The sequence below is a fragment of the Aquila chrysaetos genome, chromosome 1, assembly GCF_900496995.4.
Source record: "Aquila chrysaetos chrysaetos chromosome 1, bAquChr1.4, whole genome shotgun sequence".
NCBI lineage: Eukaryota > Metazoa > Chordata > Aves > Accipitriformes > Accipitridae > Aquila > Aquila chrysaetos.
This window is the reverse complement of record NC_044004.1, coordinates 29,019,691-29,044,675: the sequence shown is the minus strand read 5'-3', so window position 1 is coordinate 29,044,675 and position 24,985 is coordinate 29,019,691. Positions and strand designations below refer to the sequence as shown.

General features: G+C 40.6%; 1 protein-coding gene and 1 long non-coding RNA gene across 4 annotated transcripts in view; one reads left to right on the top strand and one right to left on the bottom strand.

Annotated features, from left to right (window-relative positions):
- The window catches only part of GABRB1 (gamma-aminobutyric acid type A receptor subunit beta1), a 136,289-nt gene that overhangs the window by 78,127 nt on the left and 33,177 nt on the right, over window positions 1-24,985 (bottom strand). The window lies entirely within an intron of this gene.
- Window positions 175-23,392, top strand: LOC115343653. The gene is made up of 3 exons (XR_003924223.1): window positions 175-186; window positions 11,087-11,093; window positions 23,315-23,392. It is a non-coding gene; the product is annotated as an uncharacterized LOC115343653 (long non-coding RNA).

Here is a 24,985-nt window from a genome sequence, read left to right as displayed (position 1 = left end):
ATACTTTTATGCTTCACAGAATCAAAGAATCATTTAGGTAGGAGGGGACTTCTTGAGATCGATGAAGAACTTGTCTGAGACATGAAGGTCAGAGGCAGCCTTAGCTGCTCTCCTGAAATCCAGGGCTGTGGTCCTGCTTTTTGCCCTTTTCCCTCCCCTCAGGATCCTGAACTCCACTATCTCACAGTCACTGCAGCTAAGGCTGTCTCTGACTTTTACATCTCAGACAAGTTCTTCCCTTTTGTAACTATAAGGTCCAGCAGAGCACATGTTCTTGTTAGCTTCTCAGTCACCTGTGCCAGGAAGTTGTCATCAATGTGTTCAAGAAATCTCCTAGATTACTTGAGCCCTGCTGTATCATCCTTCTGGCAGATATCAGGGTGGTTAAAGTCTCTCATGAGGACCAGGATCTGTGAACATGAGGCTTCTTCCAATTGTTGGAAGAAGGCCTAATCTACATTTTTTTCCTGGTCAGGAGGTCTACAGTAGGTACCCACTACAACAGCACCCATGTTGGTCTGGCTGCTAATCTTGATCCATAAACTCTTGGCTGACTCCTGACCCATCCCAAGGCAGAGCTCCATGCATTCCAGCTATTTTCTCACATAGAGGGCAACTCCCTCTCCTCACCTTCCCAGCCTGTTCAACAACAAATAATTCTTTGTTATTGGTTTTCTCGCCAGTTCTGTTGCATTTTTCTTCCTTCTGTACACCCCTTCTGTGTTTTAGTTCATTGAGAACCTCCTGTCTTAGCCAGGCAGGCCTTTTGCTGAAATTCTGGCCTTCCTGCATGATGGGGTGGATTGTTCCTGGTTTTCTTTAAAATTCAGCCTCCACTCTTTCTGCTTGACTGCTTGCTGGGGAATTTTACTTTAGCAATTACCCAAACAAGCCAAATTCTACTGTCCTAAAGCCCAGAGTCCTAACTCTTCTGCTCACCTTCCCAGCTATCCTCCAGATCCTGAACTGTCATCTTGTGGTCACTGCAAACCAAGCAAGCTGTAAATACTTGCTTTGTTTCTACAAAAGGCAGCTTGAGAAAAAGCTTCCCCATGTGATTTCTCATGAGCTGCATAATTTAAATATTAAGCTGCTTACATGATAATCTAACATCATAGTTGATGACTTTACAACACCCATGCAATTTTTCCGTGGAAAACTTGCTTTTTGGCTTTTGCAGGGAATCAGTTTGCCTTTAGATGCATGTATCACTCACACTAAATCCTCAGAGCAGAATCAAGGGTATTTTTAGAGTGTTGATAATAAAGGACCTTGTTTTTATTTTTATCTTACTAATAGCATAACCAATTGGATAACTAATTGAGTTGGCCAATTTAATATGATTAATCTGATTAAAACCCTACAAATCCAGTGCCATTGCCAGTTTCATGGGAATCCACATTTCAAAACAATTTATAGTATGTGTAGGCATTTTAGGAGAGGAAAAAACCAAGCAAGAGCAAATAATAACTCATCAGTCAGTGTGAAGGCATGTGAATAATACTCCTGAGTACTGACTGGGATATGGAAGTGCAGGGTCTCTTTCCTGCAAAATATGTAACTAGGGAAAACAGTAATTATTTGGAGAACTGAGTAGCTTAGTGCAAAGTTGGGATTGTCACCAATATACTGAAAATCTGGGAAAGTGTGTTCTTGCAAATGACATTATAAATAAAGCAAACCCCCAAATCGGGTTTCTTTAATGCTTATGGCAATAAAACCTCTCTCTGAGACTGAAGTTTCAGAAGGCTTTCACCTCACTGAAGTCCAAGACAACCAGTACTTCCATACCTTCCTGTGTGCCAGCACACACATTTGAATAACTAGTTAGGAAGCAGAGGGAATTGATCCAGGTTAGAAATGACCCTTGTCGTTACTATTTTGGTGTGGTGTTTTTTTTATGTAGATAAATTTCCTGATCCTGTCCCCACCATGGGTACCTGAGCACTAACGCTGAGGCAGGAAAGGACAGCTCAGAGCAAAGGACGAAGGCAGGGCAGCTCAAAGCCGCTGTGAAACTACAGTTCTGGAGTGAGTTTTACAGCCCCCAAAATGAGGCAAGAAAAGTTTAAGGACTTGTGAAAGATCATAGAGCACCCCTACCACTGTTCTGAACCAAAGCAAATGCCATTGCATTTTTCATGTTTGCTAGTCAGAGGAGGTGAGAATGAACCAGAATGAGTTAGCAGTGTGGTGCCATGCATGGGGCTACAGCAGAGACCAGGTTTATTAGCTGTGTAAAACTGTTCTACAGCTGAAGGTCAGAGTGACAGAAGAAGTTCAGATCTGTTGCCAGGGCTGCACCAACACTTGTCAAGGTCTGTGGGTTGGCATCTAGTGGCCTACCTGCTATCTTATATTGGCAATGTAAGTTTATTAGTGTTTTCACAGCATTACAGTACCCCAGGAGTTTGGCAGCCAGTTGGCTGTTTCAGTATTATTTTGCCTTTGTTTGCTCTTGGTTATTAACGGGGGGGGGGGGGGGGGGTGTGTGTGTGTGTAAATTAGCATCCAAAACGTTTGAAAAAGCAGGGAAAGCCAGTCTGACCCTTCAGCTTTTCCTTGCTTGCTACAGCCTACTGCTAAATATTGAGGCACTGTTGTGAAGTTTGTCCTGCATGGTGACCTCTGAGAGGAGCAGACTGGAAGCCTTGCTGAGACAAGTGTGGTGTTGGTTTGTTGAGTGTGTTTGGTTTTCGGGTTTTTTTTCTGCCCTTCTGAAATATTTGTTTTCTTGGTCCATCCTGAGATGTCAGCAGAAGTACATGTAGCAGTGCTCCTGCACACAGCTTCACTTCTCTTGGTGCTTTTTAGGGACAGCTCTGTCACAGTATGAAGGATGAAGTTAAAACATCTCACAGTGACCCACACATGGTGATCACTGACACAGAAGGCATAGGTTTGGTGTGCCCTTAATTTATTGCAACTGACATGATATGGGCTAGAGGGGCTATTGAGGGCTGAGGGATCCTAAATCCATAGGTTGTTGGCCAGGCAATGTTTTCTTCTGGGGCTTTAACTTCTGGAGTCATTGCAATGCCTTAACCATGTCAACTAAAAGTCTTCATGATTTTTTTTCCAGTTAAAAACAAGCAAACAGCTGCTTGTTACTGGTAAGTTTTCACTGCTTTGCCAATTAGACAGTTTTCATCCCATAGAGGAATGGAAATTCAGCGTGTTTTCAGGAGTGAAACAAGCATTTCAAATTGTGCCTATGCATTTATTCTTTCTTCTACAAATATGGCTGTTTTTCTGTTTCTTTTCCTTAATGCTTCCACTGAGTAGAAAGACTCATTTTCCACTAAAATCCACTTGTATTCAGCCAGAAGAGCTCTACATGCAGCTGGCCAAACTATGTGAAGCCTAGGTCTGTGCCACTATTGTTCAAAGCTAAAATGTAATGTTTTCCCAACTACGGCTTTTTGTAGGACTAGCTTACCTTATTACAGAGCCAATCAAAAGTGCTGGTGTCAGAGGTGTCTGAAGTGTAGAGGTCTAGAAGGCTTGGCTTTTCTGAAGATAACACTGATAAATGAGATGTTTGTGGGTATGAATGGAAACCAATGTTAGTGAAGCAGCACTCCTGGCAGAGGAGTAACTTATGGGACAGACATAGCTCTTCTCCTGCCACCTACAAAGATGGTCTGTAGCAAGGAAGGGATGACAGTAAGAAACTGAACTGGGACAGGAGACCAGCTGTTTGGTAGTTTTGGTGTATAGCAGAGGTGACTAAGTTATGCAATTGTTCATGACATGAGCAATGATGGAGGAGATGATGGTGATGTTTTTCTTCTTTGTGGTAAAGGCAGTGAGTCTCGCTGTTCTTTAGTATGATAAAATGGCTCTGCCTGCTGACTTCTAATCAGAGATAAGGCCCTTACAGGTGATCAGGTAAGTGATGTTCCAGCACAAAGTAGGATGCAGCACCATGCCATGTAGCAGCAAAAGCTTTGAAACAATATGGCAAATGGCTTCACTTAAGGTTCCTGATTATATGGTGCCAGTGTAGGCAAGTATGGCTTTAGTGGAACAAACCTTTTCCATATATTGCCTGTTACTTGCCTTAACCAATTGCATAAAGCTTGATTAAATAGTTACAGAATTAGTGGGCTTGCATCAATAGACACTGAATGCTTAGAGATAAACATTCTGGCTAGTCACAGGACTTTCCAGATGAATCTGTTTTATCTGAGTGGATGTTTAGTTTTTCATTTATTTATAGCAGGAATGGCTTTTGTGTCTGTTAGATCATAGTAATAAATTTACTGAACTATCAAATAATTTATCTTCAAGCTTGCTTTCAGCTGATTACAACATCTCTAGGTATCTCAGGATAATATGAACATCTGTTCCCTGGAGATTGACTCTTCACAGACAATAATCATAAAGCTAACGAATGGAGTGGAGAATGGTGTTTAGGAAACAACTAGGGACAGCTCTGTCTCCCTTTGCTAACTCTCAGTCTAGTATTTCATTCTTTTCACCAGATTGGCTTTCTGACACACCCTACAGCAAACTTGCCAGATGCAATAGTCCATGTTCTTCAGAACAGGATAGAAAATCAGATAGTGACTCTGGGACTTGAACAGCTTGCTCTAATAATTTGTGTTACCAGATCATCAGAAACAGATAGTCCTGCTTCCTTTCCCACCTACTCTGAACCCTAGAGCGCAAGACCAGAAGCAGGTCTCTCTTCAGCACTCACCAGTGTTCTCAGGGAGAGATCTCCTATAATTTCCCATAATTTACGATAAGTGAAATGGATTGCTTTCCTGGTATGCTTTTCACTTTGCTATTTTTAATGATAGAAGTGAATCTGACACCTTATTTGCACTTGTTAAAACAGGCTTAGGAAAATGGGATGTAAATAAATCTTGGGAGGAATATAAATTAGCATGGTTCAGGGTAAAACAACTTCCCTGTTGTGGGTCAGAACGAAAATAATGCTGTGGAGAGATTATTCCACTTCTGTGTGCTGGAAGATTCTTGTATCTTTTTATGTAGTATTTGATGTTGGGTGTCACTGGAGATAGGACTCTAAATGGACCTCAATTCTTAGGCAGCATGACAGCCCTGTTGTTCTAAGGCAGCCAGATCAATGTTAACTCTTGGGTCTCTCCTGGATTACAGGTATGACAGAGCAGGCAAACAAATGTTTGTGTATCAAGCAGTAAAATAGCTGCGGATGAGAGCGAGTTCTGTAGCTTCTGCAAGAAACATGGATATAGTTAATTCAGCATACGTAGTCCTACTGAGAATGTATAGGGAGCAGGATGGGAGAATAGCTTGGTTTTGGCTGTAGCAAAATGAAATTCAATAGGCTTAGTAAAGCATTATACATTGCCTGCTGTAACGGTAGCTGCCACAGTTTTGTGACATGGATAATACTCTTCACTTATGTCTCATCTCAGGGGGCAGCTAAGAAAGCTTAGTCCCTGCCCAGCACTTGTTTTTTATCATATACCCTCTCCTGTATCACCAACCTGATGTTTGGGAAAAGCTTTTCTGTGATGGGCAATCTGTTAGGTGGAAGATAAGTGTTCTGTGTGGGAACAATCCTTTTATTTCTCCTTTTTTTTTTTTTTTTTTTTTTTTTTGCATTTACAGGAACAATTCCAGTTCTTTCATCCTGTTTTCAGTCAGTTTTTAACCGTATTTCTTCAAATTCTACATGCAAAGATTGTTTGTCATAAATATACTTATTTTCTACAGCATCAACGTAGGTTCAGCAGTAGGTGTCAGTTCAATATTGGTTGAACTGTTTAAATCTCTCCCCAAACCTTTTCCTTCTCTATTTCATGGCAAGTCAAAGTCTAGCAACTGAAGGGAAATCACTATGGTTACAGCACCCAGTTCTAGCAATGAGTCCAAGATTTAAGTCTTACTGCTTGTGGCAAAATACATATATTTGAGACACCCCCAGACATTTGGGATCGTGTTTGCAAGTGTTAAAACAGACATTGACAGTTTTAGATAATTCCATTGCAACGCTTTGCTTGCAAGACAGTGGTCTGCTATTATAAATGGATTGCTTACATAAGAAGTGAAAGAATACACACTAGTTTAAAGCACAGCTCGAAGCAGTGTTGGAGTTTTTAAAGTCAGAAATCTAAGATTTCATCACCACCTGGTTAGCAGTCTGTGTCAACACTGTCAGCCAAAAAAATGATTGAAACTTGGTTCCTTCCCAGATGCAAATATTGCCAAGACATCACCATGGGCCATTTGTAGGCATTATGAGAGTTATGAACACTATGAAGCACCAGAGTTTCAGAAGCCTACAGCAGATGACTTTATGGCCCAGGTGGTTGGTATTTCCTATGTTGAGGTCTCTCACCCCAATTAGTAACTAATTTCAATCCAATTGCTTACAGATGGCAGAAAATTGCTGACCTACCACAGTTCTCTCTAGTAGACAGGTATCCATCCATAAGCCAAATTAACAACCCAAGACCAGCATCACATAGGGAGATTTGCTGAGATGCCCAGCCATTGCATATTGTGTGTGCAAATTGACTTCAACAGGGTGGCTTGTGTGTGCAAAGTTAGATTTGGGCTTAAGTTTCTTATGGAACTGAAATCAGAACACAGATCTGTGCTTGATCTTCAGTTGTTTTAATTGTTCGAACCTCTGCAGGGCTGGAAACTACGCTGATTTGTACTGGTGCTGCCATGATTGGTGATTTATTTAATCTTGTGGCTGATTTCAAGCAGTTGGTGTTCTCACTGAAATGGAAGCTGCTTAGAGGAACGTATGTGCCTGAGCATTGTTAGAGCAGTACTGGGGGCTCTGCTCAGGGCCAAGCCTAATGGGAAACTCTGAACAAAGAATGCTTTTACACTGGCAAGTGTCTCGTCTGGCTATGACTCAGGCATAGGAGTTAATCTGGATGGGCAATGTCTAATCTGGACCATTTTGTACTTCAGGTCAACACATGATTTTACAGGGTTGTCTTTATGCTTAATGGATGGGAAAAGAAGGCTTAGAGTTCCCCAAGAACTGAATTTCAAACGTAAGTACAGTAACTACTGCAGATCAAGTGACCCTATACCATAAAATGTGACAATGTGCGCTTTTTTAATTGCATTCTCAGAATGGCACTACTTGCTAATCTTGGAAGGGCTTATTATCCTATAATATCTATTCTCTAGATATTTTTTTTTCTTAATGGAGAAGTAATGAGAATTTTTAAGCAAAACTTTAAGCAAATCCCATTCATAACATTTTTCTACATTACAGTTGTCAATAGCACACCTCATTTTTCCACTTGATATATAATTTTTTTTTACTTTATGATATTAATTTCTTGAGTCTTTGAGGAAATTGAAATCTTATATAATGTTTTACTGGAAGTAATCTTTTCCATTTAGTGACTCATCATAATTGTGGTGGGTTTTTTTGTCCTGAATCTATTAAATATAATATTGGATGTAGAATTTTCTCCAGATAGCAAGTCTTTCAACTTAATTACAAAGTCAACTGTACCTCAAGCAGTTAATACACATTTATTATGGGATTTTTTTCTTTTTTTTAATATGAACTAGGAGGCAGCGGCTGCTGCTGCTATCATTTGACTTCTAGATTGAGGATGTTTGAAAGGATGCATTGTTTCAGATTAAACTTCATTTGTATCTGAGGCCTGAGATAAGTAATTGCTAACTCTTTTTGCCCTGGAGCTTTTTGTTTTGTTTTGCTCAGAGGAACCTTAAGAATGATGTTAATTGGCTTTTTGTTTGGGTTTGTTTTTTTTAAGACCACAAGGGACAAAAGTAGAAACATCTGGTGACGGAATAAAATGCAATATGCGCTCATCAATTATAGATCATGCCACTTCTGATTTATTCTCCGATAATTGGTTTCTTAGATAAAAGAAATGTAGTAGATCTCAACTATCTGATGTTCAGTAAAACATCTTTGATTGTGAGATTTAAATTGGAGAAGACAGGAATTAGTACAAGAACAGTGTTGTGGTTTAACCCCAGCTGGCAACTAAGCACCATGCAGCTTCTTGCTCACTCCATTACCTGCCCCACTCCCCGCCCCCAGCAGGATGGGGGAAAGACAATTGGAAGGGTAAAAGTGAGAAAACTTGTGGGTTGAGATAAGAACAGTTAGAACAGTTTAATAATTGAAATAAAATAATAATAAAAAATTGTAATGAAAAGGAAAATAACAAAAAGAGAGAGAAATAAATCCTGAGAAAGACAAATGATGCAAACGAAAACAATTGCTTACCACCAAGTGACTGATGCCCAGCCAGTCCCTGAGCAGCGGCCTCCCTGGCCATCCTTCTCCCTAATTTTATTGCTGGGCATGTCATATGGTCTGGGATATCCCTTTGGTCAGTCGGGGTCAGCTGTCCCGGCTGTGTCCCCTCCCAACTTCTCATGCCCCCCCAGCCTGCTCGCTGGTGGGGTGGGGTGAGAAACAGAAAAGGCCTTGGCTCTGTGTGAGCACTGCTCAGCAGTAATGAAAACATCCCTGTGTCATCAACACTGTTTCCAGCACAAATCCAAAACATAGCCCCAGACTAGCTACTGTGAAGAAAATGAACTCTATCCCAGCCAAAACGAGCACAAACAGTAGAATTGTTAAGATACTGGATAAAAGGGGATGTGACAGTAGCGTGTGCTAAACATAGAAGAAACATGCGAAGGGAGATTACAGGTGGAAATCCTCAAGGATGAGATGGGACTAATTCTTATTTTCTCTTATATTTTCTCTGGCACAAAACATCAAAATGTGTCAATGAAATTTGCAGCTGATATTAAAGTAAGGAGCCACTGTCAACAGCACAGAGTATCAGAATATCACAATGATCATCTTGAATGCTAGGCTAGTAGAAGTGGGATTATATTCAATACTGAAAAGTCACAGACTAGGAGACTAAGGATTTGTTTTATAAGCTGAGACCTTGTTGGGGAATGGGATGAAAAAAAGAAGAGCGAGCTGAATATTTATCAATCTGATGCATCGCCCTTATGCAGATGGTATAGAAGAAACAGGATCCTACTGTATACTAAGTGATGTATGCCAGATAAGTCAGGGAGAAGCTAACCTTGCTGTCTGTGAGCAAGCAGGGCTGGGAATTCTGAGCATCATCCTGGTCATTCACAGAAGGATCAGTTAATCACCAAGGAGATTAATTCAGGCTGGGACAGTTGCAGAGGAGGGCTGTGGCAGTGGTCAGGTGAATGGAGAGTGGGGTCCTGAACCCCAGGTCCAGCCTTGTGTGACAGCAGCAGGCTTGCTTAACTGGAGTTTGGGAAATCTGTGTGCTACTGTACAGGGATCCTGATCAGCTGCGTGTCCGAATTTCTCATGTTCCAACTTGCTCCTCTTGTCTCTCATCCTATCCCTATGATGTGTGTAAATACAAAAAAGCTTATACTTAGGTACTGAAGTGAAAATTTCATTACAGTTGATTGTTAAAGATATTGCATGATGATATTGACTTTTAATTTCTTCTTATATATTCATGCATGATGTTTTAACATTCTTTTTTGAACAGGAAATTTCTCAGTATTTAAATCATGTTAAAGTAGAATTATATGTGACTATGTAAAACAACCTATGGTTAAAAGCTTCAAGTGTACTGAATTATCTCTAAAATATCTTTTGCTCCATTGAGTTTATATTTGAAATTTTGGCTGAAATGCTTGGCTTTAAATGTGTAGACCAGAAAATCAAGTAGATCAATGGGCTTTTGTAATTTCCTCAATCTTCTTCACCTACAGGTGAAGGGAAAGTTCTCACAGGCATGGGTTGGGTCAGTGATTTTAAACCCTCAACTCATGGGGAACATCTATATCCCATTCATGTGAAGGTAACCCAGAAAATTATTTTCATTCACATGCATTTTTCTCCTGCATTATATTACCCTGTAATGTTTTAGTAATAGCATGTGTATACTTCTATGATATTTTTCCTTTTTACTTAAGATGTGTCAGGAAATAATACTGAGGATTAACTTTTTTTAACCATGAAATGCTGTCATATCTCAGCAGAATAACGACAGAAATAGAGCTCACAAAGAATTAATCTAGAACATTTTACTGTGATTAAATTCTTATTAGTAAAGAAGAAGAAAATAATAGTGAAAGCTTTGAGTCACTTTGAGTAACAGCTATTAAAAGTCAGGTGTATTTTAATTTGGTTTAGATTCTTGTCATATTCCCAAGTGTGAAGAAAACTGAGGCGTAAAAAAGGAAAGAAGAGCATCCTTTGCTAGGATGCTTCTAGCAAAGAAACGTTGGGAATCAAGTTTTGTAGCTGCTTGCTTATAGAGATGCACAGGTGATTTGAGAATGTATTCAGCATTTTCTTTAGCTGGTGTTTGCAAAGAATATTTCTTTCTGGCCAATGTATTTTGATGTTTAGGTATCTACCATAGAAATAAAGAGTGTAGCTCAAGTAATAAGTCTGTAGGAATACTTCAGTGTATATCCTGGCATAAGAATTGGCTTCCAGCTAAGCTTTTCATAATCATCTGCAAGCTTAGATAGGGGAAGATCTGACATTTGATTTTAGAATACTAGCTCATTTCCCTTTCTTTTCTCTGTCGAAGGTATATCATATTTCTTTAATAAAGGAGACACATTTCCCTAATAGAAGACACTGATATTATGATAAAGGAGCATAATAGAAACCATAGGGACTAAGATATTGCTTCCATTACTTTCTCATCTGTTTGCAAATATTCTTTAATAAGAATTTTTACTTTGATGTGGCTGCTTTGTGTGGCTATGACTAATAAGATACTTCCTATTCAAGCTGAGGTGTTCCCAGCTCACTTCGTCTCCCGAGTGTATTCTGTAAAGCCACTGAAGGAATCAGAGTAAAACTGGAACCTGTACAAATTCTGAACGCAGTGCATCCTACCTCTTGAATTTGTCTACAAACACTGCTTTGGTTAAGTCAACAGGCAGCCTGGCTTTTGCGCAGGCTTACAGAACTTCTACAGTTAGGCTGTAAACAAAGGCTACAGAAGAGTTTGCTGGTTAAGGCAATACAACATTTGTGTGGGCACAAAGAGAGAAAAATTAAATTGGAAATAAAACTGTCAGTGGAGTTCCTGGGAAAGAGTAAGATGGTATTGCAGAAAAAAGGGAAGATCTTATTTCAGTCCTGGGAAAATCTGGAAGAAGAAATTACAGGAGAAACATCAGAATATTTATGTAAATTTAGGAAGGTGTTAGTGTCTTACAAGAATTGTTTCTGAGCCTCTTGATTTTTATACATTGTTAGTCTAAAACACTGAATTGCTCTGTTAGAGCTTCACAAGCTCTACTATACATTTTGGGCACGTTCACATGAACACATAATTTGATTTACTGAACTTTTGACACTAGTTTTCTCGGGTAGTTTCTATAACTTTTTGATTATACTCTCCTGTCAGGAAGAATATTCAGCCTTGATTTAGAACAAAGTTTTATCTGCTGCCACTCAAACATAAGCCACTGAGCAAGCTGCTCCTCTGTCTCCTTAACTGAAGTTAGAGGCAGTGGGACCTGGGTCCAGGCCCTTTTCTCAAAAGGTGTTACTATTTCTGATGAGCGAGTAACTACGTATCTTTATGAACTTTACCAGGCCAAGCAGAATTGGGCTAGAGAGCTTTATCTTATTCGCTCTATGAAGGTTTGTAAACATCTGAAATACAGTGGGAAGATGTATGTAATATAGCCAGCAGCAACACCAGAAAATTATTATTATAAGAAACTTAACATGGGATTCACAGAACTCCTTAAGCAATGAAAAGCAGCATACTAGCTTTCCACAGAAAAATTGGTAAGGGCAGGTGATGACTGCCTTTGGAAATTGATGCTCTTTTCTGACAAATGCATTAATTTATAATAGCTGGTAGTGTCAGCTGTAGGCAACCTCCCTGATCTAATAAAGACAACTCTTACATTTCACAGATGCTGAAATCTAAATTTGGCTTTTGATGCCAGACTGCATCAATGTTTTAATTAAGGGAACCTATAATCCTTCCTTTAGCTGCCACTTCCCACTGTGTGTGGCCACATGTAGCTTTTTGTCCTACAGTGAGGAGGTAATTTCCAAAATGCTTGCTGAGAGAGACAAATAAGTAGACTTTTTGGGATATTATTGGAGAATCCAACACTAAATCCTGTCATTATGCATGCTAGCCACTTGATCAGTGTTGTGAGTTTTCTTTCTGTGCTACTATTTCTCTAGCAAGTTAAGTAAATTTTATGTTTATTTGCTATTCCTGTTTATACACATTGAACTTTCAAAACCCTACTTTGCAAGTGAAGCAGAGCTAATTAGCCCACCCTAAAGTTCAAATACCCTCATTAGTATGAGCAGTCCAGGTTTGCTAGTTACTAAGGATTACTGAATAATGATCTCATTAAGGAAATTTATAATTTGCATGTACAGACTAGGCAAAGTGAAAGAAGCTGAATGTTTTGTTCACAAGAAATTACATGTTCAGTAAGCACAGACTTATGCCTGACAAGGACCTTTAAAAGGAAATAGGAGAATCAAATTAAATTCAGAGATATGCTCTTGATGTCTGTTTTGCTATATTTCTGGTAAATTAAGAAGTCTGTGCATATTGCTTTGACTATTCTGATAACCTGAATTTAGAAGCAATTGGCCTGAATTTCTGGAATTGTTTCAGTTTTAGTTATTTGCTTATTGTGTACCACCTAAGTGTTTTTTGTTTCTTCATAATACTGATGCCATTTATGTAATGAAGTTCACTTGTGAACTGACTAGTTTTGAACAAACTTAGAAGGATCTGCCATTATCTTAAAAGGGAAAATTTCAAATTACCTTCCATCATGGGAATGTGTTTACAAAGACAGTATTCAGAGGGGCTTTGTTTTGGAGTAAAACAGTACTCCACGACTTCCCCCCCCCCCGCCCCCCGCAACAGCCCACCTCATCAGTTCCACTATGGTATAGTATTTTATCCTAAAGCAGGCTTCAAATACTAAAAATGTCCCTTTTAAAGAGTGCATCACACATGAAGAAAATTCTCAACATTTTCTCAATATATTAAATATGTACTTGCCACAGATATTTCTGCAATAAGGAGTAGTAGGATTACTACCAAGATAAAGATTCTTCATCCTTTTCAATCCTAAGAATTTTATTTCTTCTGAACTCCTTTTTCACTTTATTTTTTTCCAAATTCCTCTCTTATAAGATAGTCTTATTCTTCCATTTTCAGCCTTTTACTAAGTTAATATAAAAATATTCCTTTATCATAGACATTATTGACTACAGAAATGACCAGTATGAAAGTCTGGGCTGTGACAAGTTCATTTATAGAATATGTTTTGTAACAGACTTGATAAAAGTTGTTTTAGAAGATGAAGGAAGAAGTAACACTACAGAGAAGTGATGGATCAAGGTTAACTTCATTTAAAATGAATTCATAAGGAACATTATTTCTTTCCATAGAGCAGAAGGGCAAGTTTTTTTTGCTACTCAGCTAATCTTTCCCTGATGAAAATTTCACTGCTCCTGAAAACTTCCAGATCAGCTTGTCAAAGTATTTCCCTCTCCCGTCAGTGACATATGGCTGGACCTTTAAAGCATGAGGATTACTTCAACATACTGTTTTAGTTTTCTTAATACATATTATGATACACTTGCCAGCTTATTCTAGCTAGCATATATCTCTTTTTCCCTATGCCCCCCAAGAACAGTCTAAAGCCCACAATCTCTTAAATATATGCTTTAAAGCGTAGCTTGCTTCTAAGAGCCTCATACTTTTCACAGAAGTTGGAAGATGCTGCATGGAAAGGGTGCCTGTAGCAGTTATTTTCCAATTGGACAAGGAACTACAACAGCCTATGGAATTTATGGGAATGAGGTTTCCATTATATGTTCTTAACTCACTCTTCTTCACTGGATCCAATGTATTTTAGCAGTCAGTGTTAGCTTTAGTGGATAACTGCAATTTCTCTTGAGTACGAAAGTAGAAAATAGAAATATTTCCATAAGTTTTGCCTTAAGTCAAATAGCCCTTCTTCCTGCTTCTTATGTGCTCCTAATTTAATTCCAGCATCATCTTAATGGGGAGCATTATTATGGATATGTATAATGGAGTCCACAGCCAGTGCCCTGGCCCACAGTGGACTTCTAGGTGAAACTGAAGGAACAAGTACTGATCTCCACAGCTCTAATGGGCAGGGACCTGAAATTTTGCTGCTTTGTGCCATATTGTCACTGGTTCAATCTACATGGAGCAGGCATTCTCTGCTGTACTCTCATTAGTCCTGGTCTACCAGTCATCCCAGCTAGATGACCTATTGAAACAGCCAGTGGCTTTCATTTACCCACACCCATAAGTTTCTTTTGGGAGGAAGCCCAGATGAGCTGGAGAAATGCTGGGTCAGCACAATCTTCTTGCAGCATGAGCAGGTGGCAAAGGCCATTTGTGGCCTGAAAAGCAGGATGAGCAATGGGGTGCCTGTGCCCCTCAGGCAGGTCTGTGCAGCTCTGCTGATGACAGTGGATATGCCAGCACATCTGTGATCTGTTGGAAAGCGTGCTATAGGAAGGGTTACTCTGCGAAAAGTCCTTGGTACAGGAACATGACCCCAGCCTGTTTTGTTAGTCTTCTAGCACACCCCAAAGTATGTCTCCTGTTAGTCATGGTGAGGGCAGTGGCTTCAGGCTTGGAGTTCATTTTTGTGAGTAGTCTTGAGTATTTTTGCATGTTTTGATCAGCAGAGGATGGGCAAACATATCTATATTTGATGAATGCCATAAATAATAGAAGTGGATTATTTGAACTGAACAGCTTTGTGGTCTCCTGGAAGAAATGAGTAACTGCTTTCATGTTTTTTAGGTCCTCATGTGGCATTCAAGGGGTCCCAATCACATTTGTTTTGTAAAATTTCAGAGCTTTTGGTAAGAGTTCTACTTTTCGTTGACAACCCACAAATTACTTTGTGGGTAACATCTTCTGGCTTATGACTGGACTTTTTCTTAAATAACAATGTAGGAAGTTGACTTTTTTTTTTTCTCTTTTTGTGCTTTTGCTGCTTTCGCATCTGCCACATTTATTCTTCCTTTTCTGTCTTTTCTAGCTGGATGCAGCTAATAAATATGTGCCCAAGATATCTATCTCTGTACCATGTTTCTTCCAGCTGGCCTTGCTGAGTTTATACTAAGCTATTTCTTGGTATGTTCCTTCAGGGACTTCTTGGTCAGCTGTATGGGAGCCACAGAAGTGCTATGGGAATTGCTCCTTCACTTTGATCCTAATGAATGCTGGGGTGGTGCTGGGTGAGAAATGCTTTCTCAGATTCAGGGACAGGAATACACACTTTTTCTAGAAGTTTAGAATGTTAAAAGCATCTTGTGTTGATACTGATCATTACAGAATTAGCTGTCATTTAATTTTTTTTTATATCAAAGTCTAAGAGTATAATAAGGCTTACCATAGTGAACTGTTCTTCCATTTGTGTTCAGTACACGCCAGCTTAATTCATTGTCCTTTGGTTTTCATTTAATTAACATCAGCCTCTGATGTTGGCAGGATAAATTGCCTCTTCAACTACATGGCATAAGAGTTCTCTGTTTTCATGTTTTCCTGTCTCACGTACGTTTTCAACAACCCACCAAAGGGAAGACTGGTTTTGCTCGCTCACTTGTCCACAGTAAGTAGACCACAAACAATCTGATTAAAATCCTATATCTATGAAGGTGGGGGAAGCAGAAATAGAAGAGTTATGTAGCCATCTGAGATGTAGCTGTTCCTTACAGGCATGCTTCACCTCAGACAAATAAGTAGAAGCCCTGGCTGTTACTGAGTCCCTGTGAGAACAATGTTTATCCCTGCATCTGTATGAGATTCAGTAGATTAGCCCTACGTGCCGGTTCTGGTCTAAGGACTGGTACAGAAGGAGAAAGAAGCTTATTATCTCTCTAGGGTACCTTACAACTCCAGGAGAACTGGGAGAAATGATGGTTAGTCTACAGGTGGTCCTTTCCCCCATCACTCAGGAGAATTGGAAAGAGGTTTTCTGCCTTCTGCCCTTCCACGTGCCTGTAGTAGCGACAGGTCCCTCGTGGGAAACTAAGACATAGAGTGCATCAGAACCTTGTGTTAGCACGTCTGCTTCATCTCATAGTAAATTATTCTTCATGAATGCATGTCTACTGGAAGGAAAACTAGACTCGCCAAGTACTTCATTAGTGAAGTTTCAATGAGTGTTAACTGATTTAGGGGATATTTCTCTTAACTAAGCCTTGGGTTTTTACTTCTTGTACTTGCCAAACTCCCAGTAGCTTCATTGAAAGTATGAACTTCATCCCTTGAATGAACAAGCATGCAAAAAGGAAGGAGTGTAGAAAGGACCATCTATAGAGCCAGATGACAAAGCCTAAAGGACTACATGGCACTGTAAGACTTTTACAAAAGCCTTATGAAAATAGGTCATCTGCCCTGCTGAGTGGTGGCAGATGTTGAAACAACTGTTTTGTAACTGAACTCTGCTCTGCACTAAGAGCTGTCTACAGAGATTTGAGTCAAATCCCTATGATAAACGTCTTTGGAATGGGCTCATAAACATTGTGCCAAGCAATTGGGAAAATAATTTTCAAAAAAATAGGAAATTAAAAAGATACACAAAAATTAAATTGGCACATGTGTGAATGAACGCTATTAATTTGGCTGTTTTGCAGAGTATGATGTTGCTAATCCTTTGATTAGCATACGACTGAGGCATTTTTAGTTTAGATTGTCAGTCTAGTTATACTGAGGCTATTATTTCTTTCTCCAAAGGAGAGTTTTCTGAAAAAAACTCTCTGGGCAATCACATCAGGAATTCAACATGTGATACCAACAGTCTCTTTTGAGAGAAACTCTCTGTGGCTTCCGTGGTTTGGAAAGGGAAAGTAGAAAAATAATCCCTGGAAAGTGTCCTGATAGAGATTTATGTGTCTCTTCTTTGACATACTATGGAGCTTCATGCAGACTTTTACCATGGTGTCAACTATTTTTGCCTTAACTCCCTGGACCATTAACAGTTCTACAATTACATTCTACAATTACACCCAGGACTTTAAAAGCCAGACACAAAACCCAGATATATGCCACATGCTGAAACAGTCCCAAAGAGCAGATCTGTGGGTTCTAGCACTTTTCAAAAAATCAGGCCACTTATTTCAAGAATTAACTAAGAATAATTTGAAAACAGGAGAAAGACTGTGTGAAGGGGGAGAAGCCTTTTTATTTCTACCCTTTTCTGTGGTTTCAGACTTTTGGAAGTCTCCAGCTGTAGTCACGCTGTCACTCCCAAACATACTTGTGCAGGTGATAATCGAGATGGTAGACAGTTGGTGACACCAAGCTGTGCACACACAGCAGGGACTTGTGTCAGATGTTATTTGAGTCAAGTTGTTGGTGATGGATTCCCCAATATTTGTGAGCTGGGCCGGAGGGATTGTGACAAGTACCCCTGTTCGTAGGTGGATTAAAACTGTGAGGGTTGTTACAGCCAACAGAAAAAAATGACTGTCTGAATTTTGGTAAATCAGGAAGAGCAAGGCCAGTCTCTCATCTTAGTTGGCATGAAGATAATTAAATATGAGAGTTAATGGATATGGACAAAAGACAAGACAGGAGCAAGGACGTGTTGTCTAGACTGGAGAGGCTGTGTATATGTTTCTAGAGAGAACATAATGGAACTAAATTTTATCATTTGTATGTTTTGTATGTTAAAAACTGGCTCCTTATGTATGAGTATGGTGCCACTGTATTAGGAAAACAGAAATAATTATTGTAAGGATTTTTTAAAGTGGATTTGGCTAGCACAGATTTCTGTGTTTGCATAGGAAAAACCCTAGAAGGTGCTTATACACTGTACAACTGCAAGGATCAATGCTACCTTATCCTGAAGAGTTTAATAAAGGAAGCAAGGAAGAAAGTGAAATGTAAGCTTGGTTGTACTTTCTGGCTAAACATAAAAATAATTAGAAAAGACAAAAAGACAATCAGCCAGCCAGTAAAAGATAATATTCTTGAGCTGTTCTCACAGGGGTTGTTAGAAAAGATGAATGAAACTGCTGGCAGATGAGTAGATAGTTGACTGAAAGGAAGAGAGAAGAAAGGCTACCAGGGCTACTGGTTCCTATTAGAGCAACAGGCTACCAATTTCAGAATCTAAGCCAAAACTCAGAAGCCCAGTTTTAGGCTACAGTGTTTTGGCATCTGAGACCCCTTTTGAACAAGAACACAGCCTTGTCCATATACCAGGACACACTGTATATCCTGTGTTGTGGATGCTAAAATCACTGGGAAGAGATGAACATGTTGTGTTGTGTTTACATGGTGCTTCACTGAGGGTGCTAAGAGCTACCTCATGATAATGAAATATGATTTTAAATTATTTTTATGTTACTTGTTATCACCTTGAGTCCCTCACATGTATTAGCACTAGGTTTATCCTTGCAATGCTCACTGGGGTAGGGAAGTTGCTCTGGAAACTTTGGTTGCCATATAGACCTGATAGTGACAGAACATGTGAGAATCTGAAATTGCTTCGTTGTGATTTAAAAATTTTTTTTGAATTTTTAGTAATAAATAAGTTTCCATTTAAGCTCCCTTGTCTTATTTTAAATAATCACTGCATACAATTTAATTTGGGAATTGGCCTAAAAAGGGTGACTCAGTCACAGAAATTAAGCTAGACGTGCTGAGAGCAGTCAGTAGTGCCAGACATCGTCTTGTGTCAGAACAAATGACAAGATTTATCCAGGAAAGCAAACTCTCTAAACAGTCTCTTCAGGTGACCCTCTGCTGCCTGGGCACTTTGGTTTCCATAAGCTCAGCATTGTAGCTCCCTAGCACAGAGGCTGAGCTCTGTTAAGACTAAGGAGTGTGTGTAATAGAGAACTGGGGAGAGTGGATTTCATGAGCTTGTGGAGAGCCTGTAGACAGATATCCTCTGTACCTTCTTATTAAGACATCTTATTAAGTCCTGTGAGGCTGTGTTGGGTTTCCATGGCAAGGTTTTGGTAGCAGGGGGGCTTACAAGGGTGGCTTCTGTGAGAAGCTGCTAGAAGCTTCCCCCATGTCCGACAGAGCCAATACCAGCTGGCTCCAAGACAGACCCGCTGCTGGCCAAGGCTGAGCCCATCAGCGACGGTGGTAGTGCCTCTGGGATAACAGATTTAAGAAGGGGAAAAAACTGCTGCTCAACAGAAACTTCAGCCGGAGAGAGGAGTGAGAATATGTGAGAGAAACAACCCCACAGACACCCAGGTCAGTGAAGCAGGATGGGGAGGAGATGCTCCAGGCTCCAGAGCAGAGAGTCCCCTGCAGCCCGTGGGGAAGACCATGGTGAGGCAGGCTGTCCCCCTGCAGCCCAGGGAGGTCCACGGTGGAGCAGATATCCACCTGCAGCCCAGGGGGGACCCCACGCCGGAGCAGGTGGATGCCCCAAGGAGGCTGTGACCCCGTGGGAAGCCCACGCTGGAGCAGGCTCCTGGCAGGACCTGTGGCCCCACAGGGGACCCACACTGGAGCAGTTTGTGAAGAACTACAGCCTGTGGGAAGGACTCATGTTGGGAGAAGTTCATGGAGGACTGTCTCCCATGGAAGGGACCCCACACTGGACCAGGGGAAGAGTGAGGGGTCCTGCCCCTGAGGAGGAAGGAGCAGCAGAGACAACGTGTGATGAACTGACCACAACCCCCATTCCCCGTCCCCCTGCACTGCTGGGAGGAGGAGGAAGAGAAAATTGGGAGTGAAGTTAAGCCCAGGAAGAAGGGAGGGGTGGGGAAAAGGTGTTTTAGGATTTGGTTTGTATTTCTTATTATTCTACTCTGATATGATTTGTAATAAATTAAACTAATTTCCCCAAGTTGAGTCTGTTTTGCCGTGAGTGATCTCTCCCTGTCCTTATCTCAACCTACGAGCCTTTTGTTATATTTTCTCTCCCCTGTCCAGCTGAGGAGGGAAGTGATAGAGCGGCTTTGGTGGGCACCTGGCATCCAGCCTGGGTCAACCCACTACAGAGGCCAGTAGGAGTGATGATGATCAGGAGCTGTGGATCTGGCAGGTGCCTCTCCATTGCTGTACTGAGGTAGCCTTGAAGCTAAAATGCCTGCCCATTCCACCTTACCTGTTGGGCAGCCCTTAGACCCTGTTTCTGGAACAACTTGCTTACCATTTTTTGGGATGTGCACAGGCCTTTAGTTTGCGCACAAGCACATACACACTTGCTGATGGTCATTTCATGTACTTGATGGCTTGATTCAGTTTCCTGCTTTTAAGCTGTTGGAGAGGTTAAGTGTAACATATGCTACCTGAACTTTCAAAACGATGGGGGACATCTTGTGTGTGAGTCCTCTAAGGGACCCCAGGCATGAGATGACGACCAATGAGGTACTTGACAGCCCAATGATAGCATTTGAACAGTAGCAGGATTTTGGGCACTTGCTAATGAAAATATTGGTACTTATTGGCTCACTTAAGGAAATTTCTTGAATTACTCAGCTGAAGGCAGGCTACTAGTTATATTTCCCTGAAATGTCATCATTTTGGTAATTTATTATTTCTGAGAACTACTTTTTCCTAGCTCTAGTTGAGTGTCTTTGCACTGGTCCTGCAATATTTTGGGAGTTTTTATTGCTTACCCTTATCTTTAAGAAGTTAATATATGCTGTCTTTCTAACAGGTTCAGATAGAAAGCCCTGAAGTATTGTGTACGAGAGGATTATTTCAGAGAGAGGTTGAAATAAGTGACCAGTGTTTCCTGCTGCTGGTCTTTAGGGGATAAATCATTTCTCTGACAGTAATCTGTTGTACCTACTGCTAATGTGACATGTTGAAAATACTTATTCTTTGTTTTGAGTGTAATGACTTAATTCTTACAGTACTTCTTAATCTCCTCCTTTATTGGTCAGTTTGTGTATTTTTGCGCACCTTGGTGAGCACTTCTTCCTCCCAACTCTGATATTTTTCTGCTATTGAGGCTTTCTCATTCTCTGCCTGAGTTGACTGGTTAAGACAGACTGGAGGTGCTGGCACAGGTGAACACTTGTTTCCAAGCTATAGGCTGCCTGTCAAAATTTGGTGAGCCCCTTATAAAATGCACTGTCAAATGGTTTATCTGGAGAGAGACTAAGATGCTGTGGCAGAGCAACACCATGTGATAAATGTGAAATTTGACAAGTGAGAGCTACTTAAGTTGGTGGCCTTTGAACTTGGGGATAGTGGTCCTGGACTTAGGAGTTGAAGCTGCAGACTGCATAAAATAAATGGGATCTGTGGTCACCACCTTCATTAAAATTCACCCTTGTTTTTATGCTTCCTACATCATGCTGTTGCCAAGTAATAAAAATTCAATTTTGTGAAATGAAAATCATTCTAGCCCTAAAATGCTGTCAGAATTTTAAAAAAGATGGCTTACTGGCAGCTGCATCCACCATACCATGCTTTTCTATTCTACTTTATATGTGCTATTTAGCCACACCAGAGTTTTCTTTACTATTTTACTTATTTATAACATAATGATTCCTTTCATGCTTTCAGTGGCTTGTTTTGCAAGACATAGTCAGGCTAGCCTTAGTATAGATTTATTGCTGCTAAAATATGTCATGAGAATAATCGGATTAACTGTACAGGTGACAGGTAAGGCTTATTAATTGATCATCCTCTACCATAAGCAGCTTCAGAAATTCATTATTTTTATTTTCTAAATGACCTTCATAAGCCCTCTGCCTTGTGTCTTCAGATGCCGAAAATCCAGACCTTTAAGCTGTATGCTAACTCTAAAGCAAGGAAAAAAAAAAAGGGGGGGGGGGGGTGGGATTTTAACAGACTATTCAAAACCAGTGCCATTATACACAATTAACAAACAATTTTGAATTTCTTCTTGCAAATTAATAAGCTGTTAGATGCAAGGAGTGGAAACTTACACTATCTGTGCAAGAATGATTGTGGTGAGCTCATACTAAGTATTTCTCATGTTTCTTTTTGGTCCAAACTTTTCTATGCCTCAGTTCACTCACCTGTAAAATAATAAATCTTGGCTATTTCACAGGCCTGTTCTGAGGCTTAATTAATTGTACTCTTTAAAGAGCTACAGTTATTATACTGTGATATATAAAATGTCACACTGTAATTGGTGTAAGAAATGAAACGTCCAAATAGCTATACTGAGAAGGGATATGTCTCTTGAAGGCACTTTTACCTTTCTTTGCAGCAGTAATTTGAGAAGCAGAAAGGAACAGAAATGAAAAAATAAAGCAGCGTAATGTTTCCTTTGCTGCTAATTTTGCAAGACTTGTTTAAAGTGGGAACGTGTAGACTTTGGAAACCAGAGACAAAACAAAAGACTGCACAGTGTCCTCAGCCTAGAAATGAGGGACTTGAACTCAAATATTGAAGGCATCCTGCTAATCTACCACCTACTATGATTTACCAGCTGAACCTTTTGGAAAGCTATAGCTCTTGGTACTAGAGACGATGTCTTTGTAGTCAGTATCTTTCCTGAGACCTTTTTTTTTGCTTCAGAGCCAAGGCAAATTCTATTTGTCATTGCCTGGGGAACTGCAAGCATGTGGTTTCTCTGAAGGCCCCCAGGGTTTTAGTACATTTCTGTTTGGATTTTTGGTACTTGCAATCCCAAGTGATTTTTGGATTGCTTAGGAAGTAAACTGCCTTTTCATCCTTTAAAGTAGTTTGGATACAGCAGCTCTTCTCAATTAGTATCTATTACTTAAAACACTCCCTGCAGCTACCCTACAGTAGAGAATTAACATTTGGTTAAGAAATTTGCAATTCCTTGATGCAAATCACAGAGGGAAATATATATATACACACATGCATATATATATATATATATATATACACACACAGATATATAAAAAGAGTGGTTTTTGATACCTCATAGTGACACCCTTTGGTTTAAATTGATGAATGCCCCTATAGAAGGAGGAAGTGTTGGAAAAGGTCTGAAAAAGCCTGGACACTCATTTTTCCACGGGGCCAACAGGAACAAGGTGCCAGGAATCCTAAAAATGCATAGGTACCATATTGGGCTATAACAAAAGGAAAATATAGACAAGGATGTTGGAAGATTGAGGTCAGGTAGACCCCCCCGGTGATGACTACAATGTTATTTCTGTGGGCTCTGTTCAGTTATGCTATAGCTGAGGGGGATAGTCTATGCTTTGGCATAGAAGGAATAGGAAACATGGGAATCAGAAACAAGGGGAGAGCAATGGGTATTGTCTACCTGGACTTCAGTAAGTCTTTTGACACTCTTCCTTACAATCCTCATAGAGAAGGTGTTGAAGTATGGGCTGGATGGGCAGACAGGGAGGTGGATTGAAAACCGGCTGAATGGCCAGGCACAGAGGATGGTGATCAGTGGCACAGAGTTTAGTTGGAGGCCACTAACTAGCGGTGTACTTCAGGGGTCAATACTGGGTCCAGTCCTGTTCATCATTAATGACCTGGATGATGGGACAGAGTGTACCTTCAGCAAGTTTGCTGATGATACCAAACTGGGAAGAGTGGCTGATATGTCAGAGGGTCATGCTGCCATCCAGAGGGACCCTGACATGCTGGAGAACCTCATGAACTTCAACCAGGAGAAATGCAAAGTCCTGCACCTGGGAAGGAACAACCCCATGCACCAGTATATGCTGGGGGCCACCCAGCTGGAAAGCAGCTTGGCAGAAAAGGGACTGGGGTTCCTGGTGGACACCAAGTTGAACATGAGTCAGCAACATGCCCTTGCCACAAAGGAGGCTAATGGTATGCTGGTCTGCGTTAGGCAAAGTACTGCCAGCAGGTCAAGGGAGGTGATCCTTCCCCTCTACTCAGCATTGGTGAGACCATACCTGGATTACTCTGTCCAGTCCTGGGCTCCTCAGTACAAGAGAGACCTGGACATACGGGAGAAAGTTCAGCTAAAGGGCCACAAAGATGATGAAGGGATAGGAGCATCTCTCCTATGAAGAAAGGCTGTGAGAGCTGGGACTGTTCAGAGGAGAGAAGGCTTAGTGGGGATCTCACCAATGTATATAAATATGTGAAGGGAGGGTGCAAAGAGGACAGAGCCAGGCTATTTCCAGTGGTGCCCAGGGACAGGACAAGAGTCAATAGGCACAAACTGAAACACAGGAGGGGTTCCGCCTGAACATCAGGAAACAATTTTTTACTGTGAGGGTGACCAAGCATTGGCACAGATTCCCAAGAGAGGTCATGGAGTCTCCATCCCTGGAGATATTCAAAAGCTGTCTGGGCATGGTCCTGCACAGCATGCTCTTGGTGGCCCTGCTTGAGCAGAAGGGCTGGACCAGATTACCTCCAGAGGTGCCTTCCAACGTCAACGATTCTGTGATTTTTGTCAATGTATAGTCTATTAGAAGTTTGCTTTTTTTAAGTGGTTTAAATCCTGGATGTTTGTGCAGCCACAATGTTTACTGAGGAGAATTTGGCCTTTCCAACTTACATAATCACCCTTCACCAATACACGTTTATGTAGTAGATAGACCTGTTTACTAAGATCACCCAAAAGGTGAATTAGGTTCCAATGGGTTTATCTAAGCTGTACTGCTTCACACATTCTGCTAGCACATTGCATGCTGCATTAGCTGCTTTCTGCCTTATTACCCTATAAAGCTCTAAATGCTTTGGGACTTCGTTATTGCAGAGAATTGGCTTTCCACATCTGATACCTCTGCTGCTGCAGTTAGTGTTAATGTGTGAACTAACAACTACTTTTAAAAGAAAGGGGATAAAGCAGAAACATTTCAGGAACAGCAATAATCCATATATTTTTTTCCTTCATATCACAGCAAGCTGGGAAGTGAGAAATGCAAGCAAACGAACAAGAACGTAACCTGCTCTGGGGACTTCGAGATGACATATGGTATTAAGAGGTGTCTATTATAAGCAATGGAAATTTCCATGCATACATTCTTTAGAAAGAACTGGAAAAATCTTGAAACCTTATTTTGCACGTGTTTTTGTCTGTT